Consider the following 18656-nt stretch of genomic DNA (forward strand, 5'->3'; position numbering starts at 1 on the left):
AGGAACACCTATCATTTTCTTTCAAAAACTATTATTTATGGAATGGCTAATACAAACAGATATACTTTTCCAAAACAAATGAGAGCAAGAGGAACTGGAGAGATAGTACAGGCCTCAAACTATGGCCCGTGGGCCACATATTGCATTTGTATCTGTTTTGTTTCTTCATTGCAAAATAAGATATATGCAGTGTGCATAAGAATTTATTCATGTTTTGTTTTTACTATAGTCAGACCCTCCAATGGTCTGAGGGACAGTGAACTGGCCCCCTGTTTAAAAAGTTTGAGGACCCCTGGTACAGGGGATAGGGCATTAGCCTTGCTCTTGGCCAACTTCAGTTCAATCCCTGGCATCCCATATGGTCCCCTGCACACTGCCAGGAGTAGTTCCTAAGTGCAGAGCCTGGAGGATCACTGGGTGTGACCCCCAAAAAATAAGAAATGGAAAATTTTAAATAATTCTATCTGTTCAACATCACTTATTATTAGAAAAATGCAAATCACAATCACAGCAAGATATCACCTTGCACAGTTGATAATGACCCATATAAAAAGATTGGACATGACAAATATTTGCAAGGATATGGAGGGTAACTTTGATACACTGTTAATAAGAATGTAAATTTTGGTGCAGTTTCTGTGAAAACAGTATAAATAGTCCTTTAGAAAGTATTCATGGAAATACCATATGATTCAGCCATACCAAGCTAATATTTATCTGAAAGTCATGAAAACATTAATTTCAAAGTATATTTGCATGCCTATGTTCATAGCAGCATTATTCACAGTAGCCAAAACACATCTACAAACATTTAGAATTGAATAGATAAATATATGATGCTTATCACAGGGAATACTACATTGCAAGTAAAAGTTGAACTTGTGCCATTTGGTACAAAATGATTGAAACTTGATGTAGTAATTTTAATGAAATTGTGAAGAAGTAAACACTAATGAATAGTTTTATTTCTGTGGGATAGAAATAACTTAAGTAAAGAAACTAGCAAAAACAAAACAACAAAAATTACACCTAAACTCAATGAAAGTTACTGTAGAGAAAAAGCAATGATTGCGAATAATGGAGAGAGGGTCATTTTCATGATGGTTTAACACTGGAACTTTGGTGCTGAATATAATCTGTACATGTAAACATGTTGTATATATATCTTGAACTCTATCATGTTTTAAATTTATAGTAAGTACATTCATAGACAAAAATTAAATATTACTTTTAAATATAAAATTTTATACTTAGTAAATATTAAACAAAATAAATTATTTAAATATTAAATATTATACTTATTCCAAAATAAGCTATGGATTACTGTACTTGCATTTTGGGTCACAGTCAATGTAATGCCCTTACTAAATACAAAAAGAGTAATTTGTATTGTGGTCTTCCTTGAAAAGTAGTGTAGTAGTACATTATATGTGTAATGCATTTCTAAGAAATGCACAATCCAATGCAGGCTCAAAATAATGAGTGAACAACTTGTTTAAAATACTTATTAATTGTCAAATATGTGTGAGAGCTCTGTACTAGCTTAGCTTTGTTCTTGTTACTGGGGAAACAACATTGGGTCACACCCAAAATGACCTTTATCTTGGTCTCATATGTCATAAGTTTTTTTTTATTCAAAACAGAGTAGCTCTGGAAGCTTCAGCTTTAAAAAGCACAAACAAGTAACAAAGATTCAAGCTAAGTCTGTGGAGAAGGAAGAGAATCATTTGTACCATTGAGAATGGCTCTAAGTAAGTATATATGAAAGCCCTGACTTGGGGCCCTGCTCTATCTGTTAGAAGAGGTTAGGTGACCAAAGAGATGCCACTGCCAGGGATAGCTGACATTAAAGGAATTAATAGAAATTTTCAAATAAATAATAATTAAATTAATTATTTGTTGGGGGTTGATCCATCCCCAGGTAGAAGGGTCTGAGACAGGGTTGCCACGAGAACTAAAACAGCCAAGAATTGTGTGGAAGAGTATGAGGGTCAGGGGTTTCCAGCCTTTTTCCTGAATGGAGAGAGAAAGAGAGAGAGGAGAGAGAGAGAGGAGAGGAAAGAGAGAGGAAAGGAGAGAGAGAAAGAGGGAGAGAGGAGGAGAGGAGAGAGAGAGAGAGAGAGAGAGAAGAGGAGAGAGATAAGAGAGAGAGAGAGGAAGAGAGAGAGAGAGAAAGAGAGAGAGAGAGAGAGAGGAGAGACAGAGAGAGAGAGAGAGAGAGAGAGAGACAGAGAGAGAGACAGAGAGAGAGACAGAGAGAGGAGAGAGAGAGAGAGAGAGAGAGAGAGAGAGAGAGAGAGAGAGAGAGAGAGAGAGAGAGAAAGAGAGCTGAAGTCTGGAGGCTGAAGCCTGGAGCCTGGAGCCTGGAGTCTGGAGCAGAGTTATAGCCTAAATCCTGGAGTTGTCCCTACAGAACTTCCTGTTAACTGTCAATGGTCACTCAGTTGGAGACAGGGGTCTATAAGACTAGATCTGAAGGACTTGGAGTGGCTCCAGGTTTTAGACTATGATTCTCTCTCTTCCCTCTCTCATCTCTCTCTTTTGTCTGTTCTTTCTCTTCTCTCTGTTCTCTCTCTTCTCTCTATCTTCTCTCCCTCTCTCTCTCTTCTCTTCTCTCTCTCCATTCCCTCTTCTCTCTCTGGCTCTGGCTCTTTCCCAATCCCTCCCCCACCCTTCTCTTGCTCTTGGTCCAGGAGGCAGGCTGGAAGCCCCTGAACCCTCATACTCTTCCTCACCTTTTTTGGCTGTTTTAATTTTCTTACAACCCTGCCTCAGACCCTTCCACCTGGGGGTGGATCAGCACCCAAATATTCTGGAGCCCAAACAGAGACTTGAAAATAGGAACCTGAGAACAGGGACCTAAACAAAGGGACAAAAACAATGAGTGGTACATGACATGGTGATTCATTTTACTCCGATCAACCCATCCATTACTGAAAGGACTGTAGGGAGAGAGATTTAGTGCTTCCAGTGAGAGCTTTGCTGTGGACATTATGTTTATGAGGTTGTAGACTTTGAAGACTACTGTGCACTCATTTTGTGGGAGACTAATATTTTGAGTCACTCTATCCCTTTCCTGTTTCCTGAAAACAGTATAACGTTTTTCTGGCACAGATCACTAGCTATCATCAAATTTCGCTGACAAAGACATATGGCATTGTCTTTCCTCCTCCAAACTCTTCAAAAATTTAGTTAGACCAAAATTTTGAAGATCACCTTTCCTGTCATGTGATTTCCATATCTGTCTAACAACTTCAGACACAGCTTCAAAAATTGAACTGACAAGCAATCTCCACTAATAAATGTCAGAGATGAAATGTCTTTTAGCTTGGAAAGGGGATAAAAATTAAGTGTTTGATAAAGAAGTCTGATTTAGTATTCAAAATAAAAGGCTAAAAATGCTTAAGTCCACCACTTTATAACTAGGTAAAGGCTATTTATTCACTTGTAAATAATGCAAACGATTTAATGTGTATTTGTGTGTCTGAGACATGTATATGATCATTCAGTATCTGCATTTTTTCCTTAAGTCTTTTACTAAAACATGCTGACCAGGACTAAGGAGATAGTTCAATGGTTAAGGCACTTGCTTTGTATTTCTCAAATACAAATCAAGTTTGATTCTAGGCACCACATGTGGTTCTCCAAACACAGCAAGAAGTGAGACTTTAGCAGTCAGAAATTAGCCCTCAGAAGAACTAAATGTGGCCAAAATACAATAAATAAATAAATAAATAAATAACAATCTGTCCAAAAAGATTACCAAAAAACTAACACTACAATGATAATTATTGAATATTCACATGTTCCATTAAAGACTATCGAGATCATGTGTTCTCTAGGTTGGCAAATAAACATCACACAGAAGCATCAATGGAAAAAAAAGTCAAAAAGAAATTTACTTACCCAGTAAGACTGAGTAACTCTCCTGTGTAATTTCAGATACCATCCTTAGCTAAAACACAAAGCAAGTTAGGGTTCTGGTTACAATTTCTGCAAGATTATCAGAGTTGACGAAGTAGCAAATGTATAAACTGAGAAATAGCACAGCTACTAGGGCTCTTGCCTTGCATGCAACTGATCCATTGGTCATTTCTCAGCACCCCATTTGTTTTATGGAGCTCTCCAGGAGTCATCCCGGAGTTTAGAGCTAGGAGTAAGCTCTGAACACTCTTGATGTGCTTCCCCTTCCCCACAAATCACAAGAACAAAGTAGTAAATGTGTCACTCTTATAAGAATTTAAATTTTTCTTCCTCCACTGGAAAAAAAAAAGAAAAAGAAAAGAAGGTCTTAACAGACAGTAGGAAGATTATTAGTGAAGAAATCTTCTAGATTGCTAGAGAAAGATTTCCTTTTGCACAAACTTTCAAAGAGTGGTTACCCTCCTTTGTTTTATATACACAAGTTATCACATGCTCCAAAAGTATTTAAAGAATTGATATATGAAATCTTTATTTTCTAGAAAGATTTCACATTCATTAGAACACTTAAGCATAACCTTTGTGTATTTATTTCTCCCTCCCCTCTTCCCTTCCTTCCCCAGTAAGGTTAGAAAACTTTCACCAGGATCCTCTGATATCATCCATTGCAATATATTACATACCTTGATATCTCCTCCTCCCTTCCTTTTTTCTCCTCCTCCCCTCCTCCTTTCTCCTCCTCTCTTCTTCTCTTCCTCCTCTCTTCTCCTCTCTTCTTTATTTCCTTCTTCCTTAGTTTTTCTTCTTTTTCTTTTTCTTCTCCCTCCTTTTTCTTTTCCTCTTTTTTCTTTATTTTATTTTCTTTCGTTCATTCTTTCTTTCCTTTCTTCTTTCTTTCTTTCTTCTTTCTTTCTTTCTTTCTTTCTTTCCTTCCTTCTTTCTTTCCTTCCTTCCTTCCTTCCCTCCCTCCCTCCCTCCTTCCTTCCTTCCTTCTTTCTTTCTTTCTTTCTTTCTTTCTTTCTTTCTTTCTTTCTTTCTTTCTTTCTTTCTTTCTTTCTTTCTTTCTTTCTTTCTTTTCTTTCCTTCCTTCTTTCCTTTTTTTTGTTTTTGGGCCATACCCGTTGATGTTCAGAGGTTACTCCTGGCTTTGAGCTCAGTAATCACTCCTGGCTTGGGGGGACCATGTGGGACACAGGGGGATCGAACTACAGTCCATCCTAGGCTAGCTTTTGCAACGCAGATGCTTTATCTCTAGCACCAGCTCTCCTGCCTGCCTTCTTTCTTTCTTTCTTTCTTTCTTTCTTTCTTTCTTTCTTTCTTTCTTTCTTTCTTTCTTTCTTTCTTTCTTTCTTTCTTTCTTTCTTTCTTTCTTTCTTTCTTTCTTTCTTTCTTTCTTTCTTTCTTTTCATTCTTCTTTTGTTTATTTGGGGGCCACACCCCACTCAGAGGTTACTCCTGAGTCCTGTTTGGCAGTGCTTAGGGTACCATATGGGCTTCCAGGGAACAAATCTAGGTTGGCCATATGCAAGGCAAATGCCCTACCTACTGTGCTATCACTCCAGCCCTGTTGGCTCCCTCTTCTGACATCTCTCCCTAACCACAAACACCACAGACATGGTGACCTGATTGACACTGGAGGAGACTAAAGATGTCAGGGAACTTACCTGCAGCATGATCTCTGAGTTCACTGCAATATGAACACAATAAAATCACCATTAAACCTCTTCTCCCATTATGCATCTGACAATACCAAACATGGGGATAAGGCAGGGGTGGGGGCATAGTGCTAAGAAACATTCACCCAACCATCTTACTTTGCTTGAAAAAGCCTTAATTTATCATAAATACCCACCTACATACTTAAGAAAGCCTTTGAAAAAAGATCCTATTTGTGTTTATGACCAGTTTTTTCCCATGCAATTTAACTGTGTACATAATTTTCAATATGACTTTATTTTGCTTTACTCTGTTTTTTTAAATGCTCTCCTCAATAAAGGCAGAAACCTGGATCCCAAGTAAAGGTTGAAGCTGACTTCTTTCTTTCCTGCAAAGAATCTAGTCTCTGGCCTGAGAAATGCAACTCCCTGAAATTCTGTGGTAGGGATTAATTCCACACACTGTGTAGATGAAATAGGATTTATGTGCATCTTAATGTTTCCATTAGTGGGACTAGAAGAACCTTAGTGTCATGTTTAGATGCTCACATTTTATTTCTTTCTATCCACTTGCCTGACTAAAAAAATAAAATGACTATTAATCACTTATGGTCATACTACTATATTTCTCATAACACTTTAGTTATTGAGAACATTTAAGAGATAATTGGGGGAATTGGGGCCACACCCAGTGACACTCAGTGGTTACTCCTGGCTCTGCACTCAGAAATTACTTCAGGCAGGCTCCAGGGACTATATAGGATTCCAGGAATTGAAGCCAGGTTGGCCCCAAGCAAGGCAAAGGCACTACCTGCTGTGCTATCACTCCAGCACACTTTAATTTTATGAGATAAAATTTTATCTTAACTTTTAGTAGGTAAAATAAAGTTTGCATCAGTTTTCAAAATAATTCCTCATGTCTTTCCTCTTCTGCCTTATTTGTGTTTCTTTGTCTTTCTTCTTTTGCAAATTAGAATGTAGGAAAGTTAAATCAAGATTTCGGGAAAATATAACAAGACTCCATTTCTAATTTGCACTGTAATTGAAGTAGTTATTGGATGTTCTTCTAATGGACTATGGCCCCAGTTCTATCATGAGATTACTCTTGATGGAGCTACTATATGTGATTCAGCTTCCATCTTTAGTTTTATAAAACAAATCCCAATGTGAGTTGGCATCGACATGTAGTTGCAACAACTCTCTGGCCTTCCCACAGAAACCACACAGTTCTTATTCTGTTATGTGCCAATTTGGCTTGTCCTCCCTTTCTGCCTTCCCTGGTTCTAAGGTTGGACCAGGCTGGCCTGTAGATGACAGTGATTTGGATGGAACATTTTGAGTTGTTTCTGACAAGGTTAGGTGTCCAACCAGTTCATCTTGTACCAAGACTTCCTGCTTTGGGAAACCTAACCAGCACATTATCATAATCTCAGCCTCAGTCTGAGCCTGAGCACAACTTTTTTCTAGCCTTTTTCCTGTCCTAGCCATAACCCAATTCTGTAGCAAAAATACTCCCACTATTTAGACCAATAACACGTCAAAACATAGGTATCTGGGTGTACATCTTCACCACATTGTATACAATAAACACAACAGAAATTGTACAGGCATAGCCAATATGCAAGGGATTTCAAATAATCTATGTACACTGATATTCTTTTCTTTATTTTTTTTAAATCAATTTTTCTATGGTTCCAGGGATTTAAACTCAGGGCTTTTACATATGCAAGGCCAAATGTTTTACCCGTGAATTATATACCCTGACCTTTCCTTTTCTCTTTGTTTATTCAGTTACATTTTTTTTTTTTTGGTGCTGGGAATTGCTATTTATCTTATTAAAAACTTTATCCTACTTGATTTCTTTCAAAAAATTTCTACTTTATACAAGTCCATTAGTACCATACCATTTTTACCATTTTTATCTCTTGAACCACTAGATCAGGGAGTAAGAAGTTGTTGCATAAAGATAATTCAATCGAATAATTTTTCTTGGACTGTTGGAGGTAAATCTTCAATATCTGCTGGCAATGTGAACGCTACCTGCTAGGTCAGGAAGTAGCTTGCAAAATCTCCCTTTCTCTGGTGCAGAGAAACAGCGATCTCTAGCCAGATTTCCCTGAGCTCAGGACAGACCATTGCCGGAATACACTTGGCTGCTTGCTGAGAGACATGCTCGCTGTCCTGCCTCTGGAAGCAGATGGCCAGATGCAACAGAGTTGTTCTCTTCGTCTGCCCACACCCAAGGACTTGTAGGCTTAGATAGCAGCCAGGTCGCCTTAGATAACCCCCACACAAGCATTGAGGAACAGCCAGTTTGCCTTTTTCATCCTGTTTTTATTTGCTTCGGCTTTTTGAAATCCATTTCCAGCTCCTCCTTGCTGCCGACTGCCCCTGCCAGCTCGAGCCTCTGCAAGTTCATGTCCATCTCCAAGTCCCGTCTAGTGGTAGGTGGAGGCCGTCTCTAGCTGTTCCCACTACTGGAGCTCCCCATTCAGCATGCTCGTTGATGATGGAGGAGTCCTCTTCTATCCCAGTCAGTTCTATTGCTTCAAGATTATTCCATCTGGAATAGTCACACACACACATTTTTTTTTCTCCCAAACCCAGTTTTCATAAGTGCAAATAGAACAAGTCCAGTGCTAGGTTCTTGTGTTAAGTTTATTTCTGTTATTGTATTCCACACAAGGAGAAACAGAAAAAGCAACTGGTCTTGAGTCAGATCCTGAGGACTGTCGGGACTTGCTAGGGTTCTGGACCCTGCTCTGGAATAAACATTGGGTACATGGAATCACTCTCGTCCAGTTCAAGTACAAACACAGAGAGCATGACCTGTTTGCGTTTTCCATGCTGTAAGAAGATTTTAATCTTGGTTTGGACAGATGAATGGGCTACTTCCTGTCCAGCTCTCGAAGGGTCCCAGTGTCGAGCAACATCATTTGAACCACTCTTAGAGAGATCTTCTGTGATAAATGTCCCCCTGGATCTCTGGGCACAACACAGGGTTCATATGTGCAGTATTCCCAGCCTACTTGATCCCACATTCTGGCATTGCGTACTTCTTGAAGTGAATTATGTCATGCTGAAATCACGACTTTAGTCTCCGGGCTATATAACCTCCACCTTGCACATACCAAATCAGGCCAGAGACAAGGTTTTAAGCTAAGCAGGCTGAGTCTGACTTTCTTAGGAGAGACGCAAAGGGTGCCAAGTCCTTCTGTCTGACTGTCAGTAGCCCGCCCGGCCCCTCCGCCCCTTGCTGCGGCCAGGGATCCCGGAGCCAAGACAAGGCGGTGGAGAGCAGCACAACATCAGGGCCCAAACTTGAGGCCAGCCCCTACTAGGCAGATTTTAAAAGTGATGTGTTGACCCAAAAATTGCTACAGGGGGCAGAGCGATAGCACAGCAGTAGGGCGTTTGCCTTTCACTGGGCCGGGTTCAATCACCATCATTCCATATGGTCCCCCGAGGCTTCCAGGAGTGATTCCTGAGTGCAGAGCCAGGAGTAGCGCCTGAGCGCCGCAGGGTGTGCCCCCCCAAAAAACAAACACAAACAAACCTGCTACAAATTATGACCATTTATTCATACTTTACATCAGATTCAAGAAACTCATACCATAACTTATTGACACTAAAAATACTAAATACTAAAAAAATTAGTGTTGAGGCCAAGTGGTAGCACAGTGATTGGGCGTTTGCCTTGCACGAGGCTGACCCAGGATGGACACGTGTTCGATCCCCAGCATATGGTTCCCCAAGCCAGGAGAGATTTCTGAGCGCGGAGCCAGGAGTAACCCTTAAGCACCTCCGGGTGTGACCAAAAACAAACAAACAAACAAACAAAAAACCCTAAAAACTAACTGACTGACTAAATAAATAAATAAAAATTAGTTTTTAGCTAAAAATACCATAACCAATAAACTGTATTTCAGTAGCATATTCTCACTCCTTAAAATCTCCCTCTAATTGCCCCAGATACTAAAAGTAACTATATCCTGAATGATAATATCATGTTATTTTCTACCTTTTATTTTTTATTCAACATCACATTTGTAAATGTATACAGCTGCATGTAGTGGCATATTCTTCATTTTAATTGCTATGAATATTTACACTTCCATGTTGGGTAAGCGAACAATATGGCATATGTCTTTTGGTGCTTATATGCACACATTTTTATTAAATGAATCCAGAGTGAATTGCTAGGTTTATAGGTGTACACTTACATAAACTATATAATACAGTATATATTTATAAATGTAATATTGCTATATATCATATATGTTTCATCTTTTATTTTTTGTTTGTTTTTTTTGGGGGGTCACACCTGGCAGCGCTCAGGGATTACTCCTGGCTCTACCCTCAGAAATTGCCCCTGGCAGGCTCGGGGGACCATATGGGATGCCGGGATTCGAACCACCATCCTTCTGCATGAAAGGCAAATACTCCACCTTCCTGCTATCTCTTTGGCCCCAATATGTTTCATCTTTTAATTCAAACTGCCAACTGTTCCCTAAGTAAGATGTTATGTTAATTTGAACTCTTACCAGCAGTTCAGGAGCATTTCAGATTTTCCAGATCCCACAAAACATTTGGCATTTTTATTTCTCATTTTAATTGTTCTGATAATAGCTGTAATTAGTATTATCTTAATGATTAAATTGAGCATATCTATATTCATTGACCATTTGATATATTTGATATATAATATTGTTATATTATATATAATTTGATAAGCTTTTAATATTTTCAAGGTCTCTTGCCTATGCTATATAAAATATTTTAGAAGAAAGTTGTTTTGTTGTTGTTATTGTTTCTGTTTTTTGGGGGGTCACACCTAGCAGCACTCAGGGGTTACTCCTGGCTTTGTACTCAGAAATCGTTCCTGGCAGGCTCAGGGGACCATATGGGAGGCTGGGATTCTAATCACAGTCCATCCTGGGTTGACTGTGTACAAGGCAAAGGCCCTACAGCTGTGCTATCTCTCCGGCCCCAGAAGAAAGTTTTTTATTTACATAATAAGAAATTAGAAACTAACTTTCATCTCCACTTAACTTTTTATCTAATTATACAAACAGAAGTTTATATATGTATTCATACTGATGGAAAGCTGTCTAACTTTGATGAAACAAAGCAGATACTTTTAATAAGTAAAGATAGGATTCATAGAGGAATGAAGAGTATTCAGTGACCCACAGAACAGGGAAGCCATGTTCTTCCTGATTTAAAGAGGCAAAAGGAAGAGCATTTCTCAGTACCCCCATGCTTAATAACTCCACTAGCAACTATCTTAACAATGGTAGTGAGTGAGAAATAGAATTCCTGTCTGGAAGACAGGCAGGAGGTTGGGGAGGAGGAAAATGGAGGGCATTAGTGGTGGGAAGGTTGCACTGGTACAGAGGGGTTATCTTTTATTACTGAAACCCAACTACAAGCATATTTGTAATCATGGGGTTTAAATAAAAGTATAAGATATTATTTAAAATTAAATAAAATTAAAATCCTTTTCTTGGAGTCAAGGAGATGGCAAGCATGACTAGGATGTACATTCTGTATGCAGGAGGCCTGGATTCTATCCTATTACTACCAGAGAGTAGTAATAATTACTACCAGAGAGTAGTAATTACATCACAGAGAGTGTTCTGAGAACCACTGTGTATGACCTTAAAACAAACAAACAACAAAATAAGCAAAACAGCAAAAAATAAAACAAGAGCCAAAGAGATAGCATCGAGGTAAGGTGTTTGCCTTGCATGAAGAAGGACAGTGGTTCAAATCCCGGCATCCCAGCAGTGGTTCAAATCCCAACATTCCATATGGTCCCCCAAGCCTGCCAGGAGTGATTTCTGAGCATAGAGCCAGGAGTAACCCCTGAGCGCTGCCAGGTGTGAGCCCAAAACCAAAATTAATAATAATAATAATAATAATAATAATAAATAAAATGAAATGCTTTCTCAGGAAAGTTTTCACTAGTCACCTATATTTATTTGCCTTACTCATGCCCAGTGAGAAAAAGTGATATATTTATCCTGGATTTTAAAACATTCATTCAGTAGATGCAGAGCATGTTCATTGGGAAAGACAATATGGACATGGTAATTGGTTTTCCCTGGGAATCAGTTCACTGGGAATCAGTGTGGGTGGTGGAAGGGGGACCAGAATGGATCACTGTGTCAGTGATGGAGCCACTTACACTGGAGAAGTGAGTGCTGGAAGCTGTTAAGTGTTATGCATAAAACCATATCAGTAACAATATTGCAAACCACAGTGCCTAAAAAAAATTAAAAAGTGTCTGCCATAGAGTCAGGATTGGTGGAGGGAAACAGATCTTGGTGAAGGAATTGGTGTTTGTACATTGTATACCTGAAACTCAGTAATTTTGTAAATCATGATACCACAATACTTTTTTTTTAATTAAAAAAAAAGTAGTCTAGACCTGTAAATCACACGCACACACTTTGGATATATATGGCTAAGTTAACTTGAAGCAGGATTGTACTACGTATCTACTTCTTACTATCTATCTTACTTTTTACCTAACTACTCTGTGCATATATTAGTTGCTTAATGATTTATTTTGATTTTGTTTTTTCAGAGCTTGTTATCTGAACTTTGCTGATAGGTAGACTTGGTTTCTGTGGCCTATGTAAGTATTTTTTGTTCAGAGTGGTGCCATCCAAAGAAATTCAATTCCAGGAAACATTGCCTAATAGATAGAGGCCTGAAGGGAAACCCAAAGGGCTGACTTCACCAGTCCACTCCTCTCCATGCTGCTGACTGACCTTGGATAAGAGTGCACTGCTCTTGCTTCCTTATCTGTGTCTGCAGCTCTTCACCCCAGATTTTGAGGTTACATTCATTTCTAAAGAATCTCAGGAGACCCTTAAGGCCTTCTTTGCATAACAGATGGATACCTTCACTATCATCTCAGATGGATACTTTATTCATTTATCAACTGCACTGGAGTTGCTGATGGAAGAGAAATAGCTGTTTGGACATCCAACTATAGAAGTTGTTTATTAAATGAGGGTAAAGTTAAATTAGCTTTTACAGCCTCAGCCTAGTCAGTGAATTTGTACAATGAGTTTTTATGTAGCCATGTAACTTTTCATCTGCCTTCTGGCTTGGAAGAGAAATGAAAGTTCATTGAAAGTTCATTTAAATAACCAATAAATTGAGAACACAACTGAAATTAGATGTAGAAAGTATTCAAGGGTTTTATGGCATTGCAAGACTGTTTTTATGGTTTTTGGTTTTTGTGGGGTTTTTTTTTAGAGCATAGCAATCAAACCAGGGGATTAACTTAGTTTCAGTTCTTCAAATTGTTTAATACAGATAATAAGCCTTAATGGTCAAAATTGTTGCATATTTAAAGAAGAAATTACACGATTAAATGCAGTAAAAACATAAAAAGACGTATTTGTTTCTTACACATAAGGTTTGGCAAAAATTTTCAAACAGGATCAGAGAGACAATACAGTGGGTAAGGTGCTTGCCTTGGTCTAGGTTCAATACTCAGCATTGCTAATGGTCCCTTGAACACCTCTAGGAGTGAATTCTGAACACAGATCAAAAAGATAAAGTTATATGAGTCAAATATTTTAGCTATTGTCTCCCTGACCACCGAGGTAGGAGTAAGCCCTGAAAACCACTGGATATGGACTAAAATATAAAACAAACCAAAAAAGAAAATTATATGAGTCAAATATTTTAGCTATTGTGTTCAAGATGGCTACACATGTAGTAACAACTTCTCAGATGTTATCTAGTGAAGAAAAGCTTGATTAACTTTTTTAATGTTTTTTTATGATTTTGTATATGATTATTTGCATTAGCTGTGCTGTTAAAAATAATTTATTTGCTCTATTTATTGGTTATTTAGACAAAGAAATGTTAAGAGATTATTAAATTAATCAAAAAGTATTAGCAAATTATTAAATTAATCTTGAAACTATAATTGTAATTTCTTTTGCATCAATTCATGTGAAACTAGAGTCAAGTCCAAGACTTATTAATAAATCCTATGCATAGAGCATAGTGGGCAACTTTATGTTTCTTTCAATTGCTTGCTAATTACTGCTTGTTGTTTATTTTTTTTATTTCTGTCCTAGAGACCTGGCACTAAAATAATAAAATAAGAAAGTGACGGGTGAAATAATATAAAAAGTTTAGGGCTAAACAGTTTATTCTATCCACAGAGAGCATAAAAATGCCTGCTTACAGAGAAGTTTTACCATAAGCCTGGACAAGGCCCTATTTTTCTTTTCACAGCCTGAGGCTCTCAGATTTCAAAGTGGCTTAGAGAAGACACCTGGGCACGCTACCAGGTTTCCTAAACTACCTTCTACCAAGCTTCTGTGGCACCTTACACTTCTCTACTCCAAGTTTCAGAGTGTTTTCCCCTTTAACATCCTGACATGCATTGCTCTTCTTAGGAGGCAAGCTTTCTAGTTTTTCAAACTAGAAATATTGTCCAAATATCCCAGCAGCCTGGCATTATTCAGTAGTTAGATGCAGAACTATGAAATCACATGCCTCTTGTCTCAGGTTGGACCTGTCTTTGCTTCCTTAGTTCCCTAATTTTCTTTTGCTTCTTCCCTATACTACTTTCTCTCTTTCCTTAGGGTTTCCCCATGAAATGCTTCCTATATCAATTGCTTTTATTTAAACAAGTTGTATTTGAAGACCATCATTTATAGTACTGTTCATGATAGGACTTTAAGCATACAATGTTCCAGAGGGTCCACGTCCCTCCATCGTTGTTTAATCTATTACTTCAATATAAACCTTAATCTTTAATGTTTCTGGGGAAAATAGTGAAGATATGACCCAAAAGCTCTAATCTGTAATATTCAACTTGAGTTTTCTAAATATAGTTTAATAGTTGAGAGATGTTGAAACCTGCTGTTCACTATCACTGAGTTTTTCACATTATCTTTTGGTTCCTACAAGAACAATACTATACTTGTGATAACTTGAAATTTTTTATTTGTTTCCTCAATCTATCAAAGATAAGCCATGAAGGTTATTTATAATTATAAAATTTTTGCTTTAAGTGTCATTTTAAAATTATAAACAAGTTCCTATGCAGTCGTATATACTTTTATGCTAACATTAAGTCAATAGCCCAAAGACGCTGAGTGCATGAAAAGAAAGTGTGAGATTTAGATTAGTACTTGTTCTTGTAGGAATCAAAAGATAATGTGAAAAACTCAGTGATAGTATATACGACTGCATAGGAACTTGTTTATAATTTTAAAATGGCACTTAAAGCAAAAATAGATTGAGGAAACAAATAAAAAAATAATTAGATAAGTGTAAGTATAAACAATTTTGCTTCTATTTTTGTGGATGCATTTAAAAATAATCAACCAATGAAGTATTGGCAAAATCTCTGAAATTATAGCATAAGTGCTGTGTCTAAAAGTAGGACATACAAATAGGATCATCACAGGATGCTTTCTTTTCACAACTTAATCAAACACATCAAGTTAGGTATTAATTCAAGCTATTAAAATTACTTTTATAATATCTTTATGTTAATAGTAATTCATCCAACATATTAGAAATCATTTTTACAAGAATGAGGTTTTGATAATTCAAAAGGGATTTTTCGTCTTCCTTCCCATTCCTGGCCTAGCTCTCCTACGAGACTAGAATAACTGAGATATCAAAGAATGGTAAATTTTTGACCAATTAGTGATCCCTTGGTTTTGATCATTATGGAACTGGCTTTTTTAGCCAAGAACCTTAGACATAGAAATTAATAAGTGGATTATAGTCTTCCCATGTATCATATTAAATTTATTTCTGTGTATTTACTTTTGAGCAAATGGTGCTGGGCCTTCAACAAAAATCTTAAATGGAAATATACTTAGATTTTGATTAAATATTTCTGTAATCAAGTTATCCAGTTTTGTTGCTGTTGTTTTGTTTGTTTGCTTTTTTGTTTCTTTTTTGTGTCACATTTGTCTACCAATTGGTATTCTCTAAGATTGCTCCTGGCTCTGCACTCAGGAATCACTCCTGATGATGCTTCAGGGATCGACATGGATTGGTGGTTATTGAACCAGGTCAGCTGCATGCAAGACAAATGCCTTATCCACTGTACTATCTCTCTGGCCCCATAATTGGCAGACTGCATATATGCTAATTTGGTCTAGTCTCTTTCCATGCCAACTTCAAAATATGCAGTTTTCCAAAGATGGAGTTTCAAAACTTGTGTCAAAAGTCACCATTAGATAAAGTCCAGATGATGCTCAGAAATGAATTTCTGCAATAATAACACTAAAGAAAATGGAAACATTGAAAAGTGGTGACAGAAATAGGATGATTATTGAGTGTAAACAACAAGAATGAGAATTTTTTTTACAAAAAGTAAATTTGAGAAATGGAAAGGCAGCTGGCAAGAAAAATGCCATGTCTGGAGACAGACTTGATACTATTTGTGGTAACAAAAAAATTTGGTAAAGGAGAAATGGATGATGCAAAAGAGAGAGGAAAGTTGAAAATAAGAGTGTTTTTTGTGAGTGATAAGAGAGCTACGACCTATGGCTCAGTGATCCTCTAGATGAATGCAGTTTAGCTGTAACAAAGACAATTTATTCAAATTCTAAAAAGAATGTTTATGGAAATAGATGCAAAAATTTAGGGAGAAAAACAGTCAAAGAATAAATTTTTGTCGATCTATTTACATTTATTTTTGTGGGAGAGAAAGAGTAGTTCTTTCTCAAAATTGATTGCACATTGGAACTATCTAAACAGATTTGAAAATCCTGAAGCTTGGTCCCCTCCTCAGAGATAATTCTGTCATAGTTGTAATCTAGTCTTCGACTCTGGTAATTAGCAATTCTACAAACTCTCCTGGTGATTCAGTAAGAAGGAATATTTGAGACTCTAGTCTACAGTGATATGCAAGTTTACCAAACTGCATAGGGGGTCTACTTGAGGCTCACCATGATAAATTTAAAAGAACAGTTAGTGTAGTCATGCTGTTATCCAGCCACATTCAATCATCTGGGTATAAGCACAGAGTAGTTGAGGAATTGGACTTAACCATTATTATGATGCTGCCGAGAGAAAAGTTGTAAGAGGGTGAAGGGAATTGAAGTTTTGTGCAAGATAGTGATTATATTAATTGACTGTGAAAGTTAAGCTGTTCTGGTGTCCAGGGCAATAGTTCAGTGTATAAGGCATTTGCCTTGCAGGTGGCTGACCTGGGTCAATCCCTGGTAACTCATTTGGTTCCTTGAACCTACCAGAAGTGATCTCTAAATGCAGAGCTGGGGGTAATCCCTGAGCACCCCTAGGTGTGACCACAAAACAAAACAAAATGAAGCAGAATTAGGAAAAAAAGATGTATGGGAATTGAGGAAGCAGACAGTTATGAATAATGGGTCACAGTAGAGTTCAAGAATTGTTCAGGGGCCGGAGTAATAGCGCAGAGGTAGGGCATTTGCCTTGCATTCGACTGACCCAGGATGGACCTGGCTCTATCCCTGGCATCCCATATGGTCCCCTGAGCCAGGAGTGATTTCTGAGCACATAGCCAGGAGTAACCGCTGAGTGTCACTGGGTATGGCCCCAAAACCAAATATAATTAAAAAAAAAAAAGAATTGTTCCAGCTTGTACCCTTTAGTTACCATCATTATGTGGATAAAATTCCAATTAGAAAGATTTAAGTAGCTTGCAAAAATGTTAAAGTGGTGGCCAATCTGGGATTTAAACCAGGGCTGTCTGGATCCTTCAACAATGAGGACCTTTGATAACTTCCTTGGATTCCAAAACCAAATCTAGACACCAAAGGTTCCAAAATCATATCTGAACCATATCTAGTCCAAAACCATGACTTCTCAGAGAGAAGTCACTTGTGTCCCAATTTTAAGTTGATTGATTTAAGTAAATTTAAAAGATTTTAGGTTATTTTTCTTGGAAACCAATGTTCTCTTTAGAAAGGAATGCACCAACAGAGTTGGCATATGTATATAGAAACTAAAATTGGTAACTTCAATCAGTCAATCTTGTGTGACTGGTGTATACATAACTGAAGTATTTTATGTAACCCATGGAATATTTTACCAAAAGAAACCTATATTGAAATTACATAATAAGGGGGCAGACAGATAGCATAGAGGTAAGGTGTTTGCCTTGCATGCAGAAGGTCGGTGGTTTGAATCCTGGCATCCATATGGTCCCCTGAGCCTGCCAGGAGCGATTTCTGAGAATAGAGCCAGTAGTAACCACTGAGCACTGCCGGGTGTGACAAAGAAAGAAAGAAAGAAAGAAGGAAGAAAGAAAGAAAGAAAGAAAGAAAGAAAGAAAGAAAGAAAGAAAGAAAGAAAAGAAAGAAAGAAAGAAAAGAAAGAAAAAGAAAGAAAGAAAGAAAGAAAGAAAGAAAGAAAGAAAGAAAGAAAGAAAGAAAGAAAGAAAGAAAGAAAGAAAGAAAGAAAGAAAGAAAGAAAGAAAGAAAGAAAGAAAGAAAAGGAAAGAAATTACATAACAAATTCAATTGTTTAAAATTCTTATTACAACCAATTAATTATAATGAGAATCAGAGGGCTCTACTTCAGCCCTGATGAGTTACTTGGCTGATGGCATCACACCAGAACCATGAGAGGATGTTTGTAAGAGGAAGTTTTGTAAGAGGAATTTGACAAGACTCTTGTGTGCATTATGCTTTCAACTGTATTTGCAATATTATTTCCTATCGTTGATTGTCCTGTAATTCTGGTCATGCAGCAACTCTGGCACTGGTAATGTGTTTATTTCCAGGGGAGGTGATTTGGGTGTGGAAGGAAGAGATAGTTAAGAGTTTGTTCCCTATGTGTTTGAAAAGGGCAGGTTGTCTGAAAGTAATTATCTTTTCTTCCTTTTTTGATCACGAGGTTGGGGACATAGTTATATTCTATAACTTAATGAGATGAATACAAAAAAATTGGAAAGAAATTAGGTCATTTGAAACCAACATGATAGAGGGAAGAACTTTTCTCTACCTTTCTTTTTCCTTCCATACTCTCCCTCTCTATTTGTACCTTCACTAGGACTTTTAGGGTTTTTATCATTCAAAGCCCAAGCTATAAGAG

The 18656-nt window shown here is 37.5% G+C and overlaps 1 pseudogene; it reads right to left on the bottom strand.

The window, feature by feature from the left end:
* Positions 1–7514: 7514 nt before the first annotated feature.
* Positions 7515–18656, bottom strand: part of LOC126011799 (ubiquitin thioesterase Zranb1-like) — a 70990-nt pseudogene continuing 59848 nt past the window's right edge.

This window comes from Suncus etruscus, chromosome 6, assembly GCF_024139225.1.
Source record: "Suncus etruscus isolate mSunEtr1 chromosome 6, mSunEtr1.pri.cur, whole genome shotgun sequence".
NCBI classification, from domain to species: Eukaryota; Metazoa; Chordata; class Mammalia; order Eulipotyphla; family Soricidae; genus Suncus; species Suncus etruscus.